The sequence below is a fragment of the Meleagris gallopavo genome, chromosome 24 (genome assembly GCF_000146605.3).
Source record: "Meleagris gallopavo isolate NT-WF06-2002-E0010 breed Aviagen turkey brand Nicholas breeding stock chromosome 24, Turkey_5.1, whole genome shotgun sequence".
In the NCBI taxonomy this organism is placed as follows: Eukaryota; Metazoa; Chordata; class Aves; order Galliformes; family Phasianidae; genus Meleagris; species Meleagris gallopavo.
Genome location: NC_015034.2, coordinates 3,092,853 through 3,102,887, shown reverse-complemented (window position 1 = coordinate 3,102,887; position 10,035 = coordinate 3,092,853). Strand labels below are relative to the sequence as shown.

Genomic DNA, 10,035 nt, shown 5'->3' with positions numbered 1-10,035 from the left:
CCTTTGCCAAAGGGATGTTGTGGCAGACAGAAATTAGGACTTCCACACCCAGTGTCTGGGTGGTTTTCTGAGCAGGATTATCACTGTGCTGGTAAGCAGGTACCACAGTCAGACATTGGTTCTGACTTTCTGGGTACCACCACATTAAAAGAGCAGAACTGCAATGCGTAATTTTGTTCTGGCATGGAGTGGACGAGGGAAAAAATGTCGCATGTGGTACTTCTGTGTAAGTTTTGTGTGAAATGGTGTAAGATGATGCTGATTCCTTGTATGGGAACTGCTGAATCACGGCCTGAACCTCTGATTGATCACCTGAAGCGAGCAGTGAGTCAGCCACGGGAGCACAGGTGGAGGCAATTCACCTGTGCTGCCAGAAGGGGTGGAGCGTGGCTCCACCTCTCCTAGAGCCATTGAAGAGCTGACTGCTAGTGGGGAAGGATCTCTTGTGGAGATCCACTCTGCTGGAGTTTCATAAATGAGCCCAGGATACAGGTAAGCATCCTATCTTTTCTGCTTTGGTGTAATAACTACATAGCTAAGCTCTCTGGTATACCTCATAACTATAACATCTGTACATTCATTGGTTGTATAGTCCTGTATGCTGAGGCTCAAGTTATTAGCTCATGAAAGTGTCAGAGCAATTAATTACTTAACTGCATGTAAATGTGCAGAATTCCTTTTGAAATCCATTTTCTCCCAATGCATGTGTAGTAGGATGGGCAGAGACGCCTTCTTAGGCTTAGCCTTGGCTGTAAGCTTGTTCCTCTGCTTCACACTCTTGCACTCTAAACCCAGCACACCTCCCTTCACCCTCTCTCACTGTTGTCTTTGCTGAACGGTCTGTAAATCTAATCCACCTGAAGTCTGGAAGAGTGGTGAGCATCCTTGAAGAGTCCTTGCTCACTCTTTTTGTGTGACCAGAACCAATCCCCCAGGATGTTTGGAAAAAGCACTGCTGACTCTGTTCTTCTCCTGCTGGCGTTTGACATTGGTGACACCCAAGTTTCTCATTTCTTTTTGTGCTGAAGCAGCAATTCCTGCCTCTCTATCCAGCCACCTCTCACTGCTGCTGGACAGAAGCTTCGAGCCATCATCTGCATCTCTGAGCCCATCAATTAGTTTCTGTTTTAATCAGGGCATCCCAGCTTTCTCTTTGGACCCATCAATCATCTCTGACTCTTTGTGATGCTGTAGCCATCAATCCTTCTCCTGCCTCATCACTCAGAGCTGTTTGTGCTGAGATGGTGGGATGAGTGGTGGCTGTGCCAGCACTGCGTGTGGTGCAGAGAGGTTGCAGCCCCCAGGCATTCCTCCCCAGTGGGCAAGACCCCAAAATTTCTTCTTTTTCCCTTGTTTCTGAGGTCTCAGAGTGCTTGAGGTGAGCTTCTTGCATGTGCTGCAGATACTCATCCTTGCTTGGATGTCATTTTGGCAGCAGCTTTGCATCCGCAACAGATGGAACTGCAGAACAGGCAGTGTCATCAGTCAGATCTCAAATGGACTGTCTCTAATTAACTAAGCATGTAGTAGCCCTAATGGAATGTCCAAAGTTAATGTCACTTGTTACTGTCCTGCTGCTGGTGAGGGGTGATGAAGTATCAGCACAGGGTTCTGTCACAGAGACGTGTGTATAAGTCCCTCTCTAGGAGCAAGAACAATATGACCAGAGGTGCTCCAGCCCTCTGAGCAACTTTGTGGCCTCCTCTGGACCCACTCCAACAGCTCTGCATCCCTTCTGTTCTGGGGACCCCAGGCCTGGACACGATACTCCAGGTGGGGCCTCACAAGAGGAGTGCAGAGGAAGACTTCCAACTTGGGATATTCTATGATTTTATGATTATATGGTGAATTCACCAGAGCTTTACTTGCAGTTTCCTGACCCTTTCTAACGTTCAAGATGACAGTTCTCTGAAGAGTAACTCTTACCTTGGACTTTCCCAGTCATTGCAGATGCCCAACCAAAGGTTGGGTCGCCCAAAGGTTGAGGCACCCGCTGGTTGAGACACCTGAAGGTTGGGTATCCAGAGGTTGGGATACACAAACATTGGGATACCCACAGGTTGGGTATCTAAAAGCACTGGCCCTGCTGCAGTGGAGTGCAAATGTCTGGGGAAGCAGAGCTGCATTTCTCCCTGCGCCTCTTTTTCATCTTCCTAGTGAGGGTGGATTACAAAGACAGAACAGATCTTCATGCCTCAACTGCAGCCCACTCAGAAGTGGAAAATTGTGGATGATGATGATAAATCTTATGAAGAAAAATGTCAAACACTCGTGAGCTTTCTAGTTAAAACATTTCTACTCGTAAGTGTCATATGGAAGGGAATCACTCTTTGCATGTGATATAAAAACTCATAGAAAGCTACACCAACCAGGGAAGAAAATCTATTTTTTGCATTTGGTGTGATTAAGCACGAGTCAATTCTGCCGATACCTGCCCAGAGGAGTTATACAAGCCAGGTGTAGTAGCTGGGGGAGGTGAATTTTGAAATCCTGGAACATCGTGTGTGAGCAGTAGGTGGACTCAGCAGCTGAGTTTCTATTAAGCCATGGTTTTATTGCAGGGACACAGCTCGTACCTGTGTTTGATAGGAGAAGAGATATCATGGTGCAACAGATAACACAATAATTATCTGTATTGTTTACGGTTATCACAGCAGGTTGCAAGGAGGATATAGTGGACTGCGTACAGCAGAAGTCATATTTCAGATCTTAGTGGCTTGTATTTTCTTACTAAACTGAGGTCAAAGGTGGCTGTGAATCTTCATAAACAGTTTTGGTATATAAACTGGTTTAATCTTTCTTGCTGTGAGGAAATGTGTATTCCAGATCAGGTGTAAGAATAAACAGGTTTTTTTGCTCTATGCTATCATGTGTCTGCAGCTAATGCCTAAGTTATTGGTAGCAGTTACAAAAGGCTAAAATTCTTCCTTGACTGGCTCAAATGATATTCAATGTTGAGACTTGAACAGTGCTTATGTAATTTTGAAAATATTATGTGAATAAAATGCCAAAGTGGCTTTCTCTCTAAGCCATCGGTTTGTTAGCTTCCGTTGGAGAGAAAGTAAATGATTTTTTGCAGATTATGTGCCTTCATGCTGTAACAAAAGATGCAGGATAGCGTCTGAAGGAGAGGTTTTTTTTTTTGTCATCTTTCTCTTTCCTTGAAGGGTTTGTTGAATCCATCAGGGATAAAGGATGAGCATTAGAGGTGAGGGGCAGTCTGGATATACAAAAGGACTGCTGCTATCAAAGCCCCTTATCCTCCACCTAGCTTGAGAGGTGTGGGGTTTTGTTGATGGTGGATTTTTTTTCTTAGTTTGTGCCATTGTGCACAGCCAAAATCATTTTCAGCCCTTCTGGTCCAGCAGCTGCCCCATAACAAAAAAAAAAAAAACCCTTTTGCTTTTCTTTCTGACTTGAAAGCTGCTTTCTCCCCCTTGAATGGCTGCAGGAAGCTCAGAGATGCTCATTGTTCCAGGAATGGCCTTTCAAAATGCAACTAAGCGTATTACCAAAGGCAAATTGTGCACTCGTGTTTAAATAAATTCAGGCAGGAAAAGCATATTTTCCCTTTGAGGAAACAGTGAAAACACACGATGCTTTCCCTCGTCTTTATTCTAATATTCCTCCTCTCTGTGACTGATATGCTGTCTTTGCCCTGCTGTGGTTGCTTTGCTCAGCTCTGCCACATCTTACCTGGCTTTGTGGCCCCATCCTAATGCTGTTTATGCTGCTTCTTCCATATAACTTCCCCTACCAGATCAAGGAGTGCATAAATGAGTTCCTCATTTGATCCAATCTGCATGGGCAAGACAAAAATATTCCTCAGTTGTGGCCTCAGGTTTCCTTTTCTGGAAATCAGATGCAAGGTGATACTTAGGGACGTGGTTTAGTGAGCAACGTCGTTGGTAGGTGGATGGTTGGGCTGGATGGTCTTAGAGGTCTTTTCCAACCTTCATGATTCTATGATTCCGTTCTCTGAGTACTCCATGGGAAAATGTTTAATGGCCAAGCACACAACCTGAGCAAGCCATGAACCTCTCCAAGCATGGCAGTGCACCAATGGATGGCCAACACCACCCATGTTCTGGCTAGCCCCAGTATTCTCCATGGTGCCCACTGGGATTTCCAGCATCTTCATGCACACAAAGAGGAATATGTTGTCAGTGAGTTCCCTCTTAATTTGCATTCTTCCAATCTAATCAAACCTTTGTAAACACCAGCTCTCTGAAAATAATAATCAAGAGCAAGAGACACATCGGCAGGCTGAGGGAAGGTGAATTAAGATGCTTTTCTTTCTCCTATGCTAATCTTCTTCTAATTATGTTTTATTAATATTATGATGCAGATGCTCTCGTTCTTGTTTTCACTCATCTTGTCCGCAGTTAAACTGCAAATGAATGAGCTATATATTCGACCTAATCACTTAAGCCCCTGACTTTCATCAGTTTCGTAAGCAACCCCTACAGACATCCCAGAATTGGGCGCATTTCGTGTTTTTGAAGTATTCTTACATGATTATTCTATGGGTGACATTGACATTTTGTTATGATAAATTGGCTGAGTCATTATCATCAGGAGGCTGTTGGGTTTTCTTATTATAAGGTGCTTTTCATTCCAGAGCAGGGGGGAGAAAAAAGCAAACCCTTTTTGTTTTAAACAGCCTAATATTGCAGCTTTCATGTCAGAATTGCCACAGAATAATGTTATATTCTTCCCTTTTGATTTTTGAGGGATGCTTTGAAAGGCCTAATCAAAAAGAAATTGGAGCCTTGAGCTTGGTTGTTCTCTGTAGATGAACAAGTCTTTGAAGCTGAACTATTGGCAATCCAGGCTGTTCCAGGCATACAGACTCTGCAAAACCTCACACAGACCAGAGTTTTTATGGATAAGTGTGGCTGAACCCAATTTTCTCAGGTTCTGTTGCTTCAGCAAGGATGGCTTTAGAAAAGAGAGATTACTCTGGTAAATGAGTAGTGGCACTTGCCCCATTTGAAGGGCAAAATGGTGATGTGAGTGTCTAAGTTGTTTGGATACAAGACAGGTTTCCAGGATAAAATACAGACCCTGCAAACCTAGAACCTTTCCCAGTCTAGAGAGCATAAGAAATTTGATGCTGTATTATTTAATGTAAAAGCTGTTGACTTTTTGGGGGTGGACTGAGGTAACGAGTGTGGCCATTGCCGTATGTTTTGTTCCGCTTTGTTTACCTGCGATTGTTCAGGTGCAGCAGAGGAGTGAGAAAATTTGTAAAAGAAATGTAAATGTATGTCACGCTGAATTTAGAAGCTTTTGCTCAAGATCTGTTTTGATAGAAGTGCCAAATTCCATCAGCTTAGTTTATTTCAGGTGGCTCCTGCAAATCCTCCTGCTGCCTTGTCCATCTGTTGATGGTGATGGGTTTTATTTTCTGTTCTCTTATGGAGAAACGAGGATACCCTTCACCATCGCGGACAACTTTGAAAATATTGTTGATGCTCTGTAGCTCGTCAAAGAAATGTCAACCCAAGAGCTGGTTGCTTTCCCAGAAGAAAGAAAAGAATGCCTTGAGTAGAGAAAATATTTCTCGGTTGACAGAAACTATTTAAATACATAATTATCACTGGGAGGGAGTCATTAAGATGATACATTTTATTTTTTTTTTACTCTGAATTATTGCATCAGAACCATTTATAGATCTAGCTTAGAGACAGATATGTAAATAAGATGCAATGGCACGCACTCCAGCTAAAGCACTCTTGTTGCAGTGGATGACAGCTAAAGGGCTCGGTTCTGAGCCTGCAGGTCCTAAAAACTGGGGTAAAATCGTTATTATCAAGAGGGTTAGCCTGGATTTTCCCTGCTACAAGCCTGCAGACCTCTGTTTATCAAGTGGTGAAATTCAGTTTCACGTGGAGCAGTTCAAGTCGTGTACGTGCCTAAAGCACTCAGCCTTTGAGAAGCAACGCAGGGCCCTTTGGGAAGCACAGTTTCAGGGGTTTAAGTGGAACTCGAGTGGCACAGAGACCTCCTGCAAAGGACTGTTTCCACCCTAGAGGCAAGGAAGAAAGCGTCTGTGTTGCACAGCGCTCCTCTGCCCTTCTTGCTCTCTTGCACTCCACACATCTGGCATTTGCCAAAAAGTCAAGGAGATGACACGCTGTGAGGATGGAGGAACTCTTCAAGGGGTGTTTATTGGTGGTGAGGAGCAGGCATCCACATAAAGGTAGGAAGAGAGCAACGTTAAGAAAATCCTTCAGCTGTAGAGGTCACGTTAAACTCAGGCATGTGGAACCTGTGCCTCATCCAGCACTAATCAACATCGTCATTGTGCTACACCAGTTGATGCTGGAGTATTTCTGTGCAAACAAATTACTTTATTGATCCTTTCTTGCTGTGCATTTTTCTGTTTCTACTTTTTTTTTTTTCCCCCTTTATCTAATGGCAGATCTCTCTGTGCTCAGATGTGGTCAACAAAAAAAAAACAACCACAAACAGAACAGTAACGAAGTTAGAGAAGTAGAGACTCAAAGAGAAATTTAATGGAATTATACTCCAGAAAGTGCTCCATGTAGGTGTGCGTTGCAATAAATGGCCCACATTCTCGATTGAATTGCTTCCATTGATGGAATGAAGTGTGCCTGTCTTGCCAGAAAACTTCATTTTTCTCCTGCTACGCGCGATATATCTGCTTTCAAAGATGCAAATATTTTCAAGAGGAGCAATTGAATATGCAGCACATTGCAGCGATGGAGGGACTGAACACAGTGATCTATAGCACAACATGTTGGAACTGGGAGCCCGTTCCTGTTGCTCATTAATCTTAAGGTGCTGAGGAGTGATGTCCTGTGTAGTGTGACAAAGTGCATCAGATGCATGGAGTTAAAGAGCAGAAATTAGAGCAGCTCCTGGCTTTTCTGTTGTTCCTTCCTGCACACACCAGCTTTCCATGAATGTTTTTCCAGTGGCCCCATCTGCAGCACTGTGTCCAGATCTGGAGCCCCCAGTACAAGAAAGACAGGGAGCTGTTGGAGAGGGTCCAGAGAGCCACAAGGATGATCAGGAGGCTGCAGCACCTCCACTACAAAGACAGGCTGAGGGAGCTGGGCTTGTTCAGCCTGGAGAAAAGAAGCTGCGGGGTGACCTCAGTGCAGCCTGCACTACCTAAAGGGAGCCTACAGACAGGAAGGGAATCAATTCCTTGGAAGGGGAGATAACAGCAGGACAAAGGGAAATGGTTTGAAGTTGAGGGAGGGAAGACTTCAGTTGGATGTCAAGGGGAAGTTCTTTGCTATGAGAGTGGTGAGGTGCTGGAACAGCTGCCCAGAGAGGCTGTGGATGCCCCGTCCATCCCTGGAGGTGTTCAAGGCCAGGTTGGATGGGGCCCTGGGCAGCCTGGTGTGGCATTAAATGGGGAGATTGGTGGCCCTGCCTGTGGCAGGGGGGTTGGGGATTCATGATCCTTGAGGTCCCTTCCAAACCTGGCCATTCTATGATGGATCAATGGATGCGGTCATTTGTACGTGACACATCTCAGAGGCTGTAGCTCCAGTTGGTTTCAGTAACAATTAAGTGTGCAAAGCATCAAGTTTTATTTTTAAAAAACAGAGGAGCCTGGCATGTGTATTTTTTAACCAGACTTGAAGTGGGCAGATTTCAGTATTATGGTCACCCATCTGAATTGCAATTAATCTTAATTGTAGAATTCTACTTGGGTTTATAGATAGTAAGAGTGAGTCACACCTCGGCAAGAAATGACGACCGGCTGTAAAAAGTTGATGGATGTTCAGGGCCTGCATAAGAGGATTTGGTCTCAGTCCAGTTCCCAGTAGACATGTATCCGCCTTACAAAAATAGGACATTATTAAATGGCCATTGAATTGATGGAGTCAGAGCAAAGACTCAGCAAGCTGTTAATGCTGAGCTGGGACACGGGAGGCACGGAGCCTTGAGCACACCTTTATCGCCCTTGGCACCCCTTGATGGCATGGACTGGATCACTGGCTGGTCTCCCCATCTGCAAACTGCAGGTCACTGCCCTTTCAGGAGGGCTACGAAGGTGCTAACCTGGAGGCTGTAGTGCATGTTGATCACAGTGAAAACAGGAACTTCCTTATCTCTTGTTACCATGATAGTGCTTCTGGTCGCTAAATAGCTGTGCATCCATATCTCTGGCCAGATAGTAATTTCAGCACATTGTGTCACATTCTGCTGTAGAAATGTGAAGGGGCAACTTCCCTGAGGGACACTGTGGGGATTTCTTACTTTCTGACTGTGCATGGAACAATCGAGCTGGGCTGGAAAAGGTGAACATTGGCATTCTTTCCCTAAATCCCAAACTTGACCACTTATTAAATACAGACGACCACTAAAAAATGAGGCAGCTGCAGTGGTGGAGAGGAAACTTTACTGGGACCTTTCCATTGAAGCCTTAATTGCGCATCGCTTGGCACTGTCAATGTGGCACGCCGACATCTGGATACATCGAGCATCTCTTTTTACAGCTCAGTGACAATCAATTACACTGGTAGTAGTCGTCTTCCACTATTGTGGTGTGAACATCTACTCTGTGAATGAAAGAAGAAACTCTATTACCGAGCAGCCAAAGAGAGCTCACGTCTTCTTCTGAAGACACATGTTCTTCTCTATGCGTGCGCTGCAGGAACATGGGGGCACCTGCCTCATTTCTGTCCATCCTGTTTCTGATATCGTTGCACAGTTCAGGGGTTGAAAGCCCGGCTGCTCACTATTACGGCAGAACAAGTTCTCCTTCATCTTTAGCAAAGCCTCAGAGGGAGAGCAGAGATAAAAATAAAAACCTGGTGAGAATAAAGGTCACTGTGAGAGACGGGGATTCGGGATGAAAAGCCTCAGGAGAAAACAATCGGTAACAGCTCTGCAGGTGTTGGAGAGGAGGGGAAGGAGGTTTGTGCCCACAGCCTCTGCTAATAAGCTGCCAAAAGAGGAAAAGCAGCGTTGTTGGTTAGGAGTGCTTGCTTCTTTTTCTGCTTTCAGATCAAAAGAGGAGCAGCAGCAGCAAGGTGGGCTGCAGCTTACCCAGCAGTGCAGGATACGTGACAGGAACATCTGCTTCTGCTGGAGCAGTAATGAGATTCGGGAACGGAGCAGAGAAGTGTGAATGTTATGGATTTAATGTGATTACAACCTTATTGATTTTTCATTGTATTTGGAAGTGCCAGATGGTTTTGCTTTCCGTTTCCTTTTTGCCTGATCTAGATAATAAAGGCTTTGAAGGATGGGAGAAGAAAGAATGAGTGTAGATGATAGCATGGTTCTGGGATAGTCTGGGATAAATCTTCCTCCATATTTCTTCCTGGTTTGTAGTTGTGGTACCCCAGGCCACGCTTACGTTCTCTTCACACACCCAAGAATCACAAACATCTTTGATTTTTGGGGATGTTGGGATGGACTTCAGTAGAAACCACAGGATCTTTGCTTTTGGTAGAAGTCTAATGTACCAAATGGCAAACTTGAAACATGAATGCATTCATCCCGAGTTGGAAACATGAACATAAAGCCTCCCTTCTGCAGTGCTGCGTCTCTGTGTCACACCAGCACCCAGCTGTCCCCATGTCCCAGGGCAAGACCTATCAGCCTCGGCTTTGTTGTCTGTTTTCTCTTTCCTCCTCTCTTAAATTCATGTATATTTATGTGAAGCTCCAAAATAGCCAAGAGCACTTTAATCAGAGGACTATCTGCAGGCTAATCAGGGATAATACTAATCAGGAAGTTCAGAGCATGCTTTAACGCTTGCTGCAGGAGGGGAAGTTTGCTCCCAACTCCAGAAAGGAGATTGGTGGTGCATCTTCTCCATTTGCCCCAGTTACCAGAAGAGAAACCAAACATTTACGGTTGACATCTGGTGTTTTAAAGCTTCATGGCAGGAGCAATGAATGCTGGATATGCCATAGGAGCTGATGTTGTCATGAGAACGTTATGCAAACAGCGTGATGCTATTTTAGATCCATCGTCTCTTGTACTTCCAACCATAAGGATCTCACTTTCCAGCCAATCTCTCTGAATCCCATCTTTTTT

The 10,035-nt window shown here is 44.7% G+C and overlaps 1 long non-coding RNA gene across 1 annotated transcript in view; it reads left to right on the top strand.

Moving 5' to 3' along the window:
* The first annotated feature begins 411 nt into the window (after positions 1–411).
* LOC104914246 overlaps positions 412–10,035 on the top strand; it is an 11,578-nt gene continuing 1,954 nt past the window's right edge. The window contains exon 1 of the long non-coding RNA XR_795907.2: positions 412–492. This is a non-coding gene — a long non-coding RNA (uncharacterized LOC104914246). The remainder of the gene's footprint in view (positions 493–10,035) is intronic.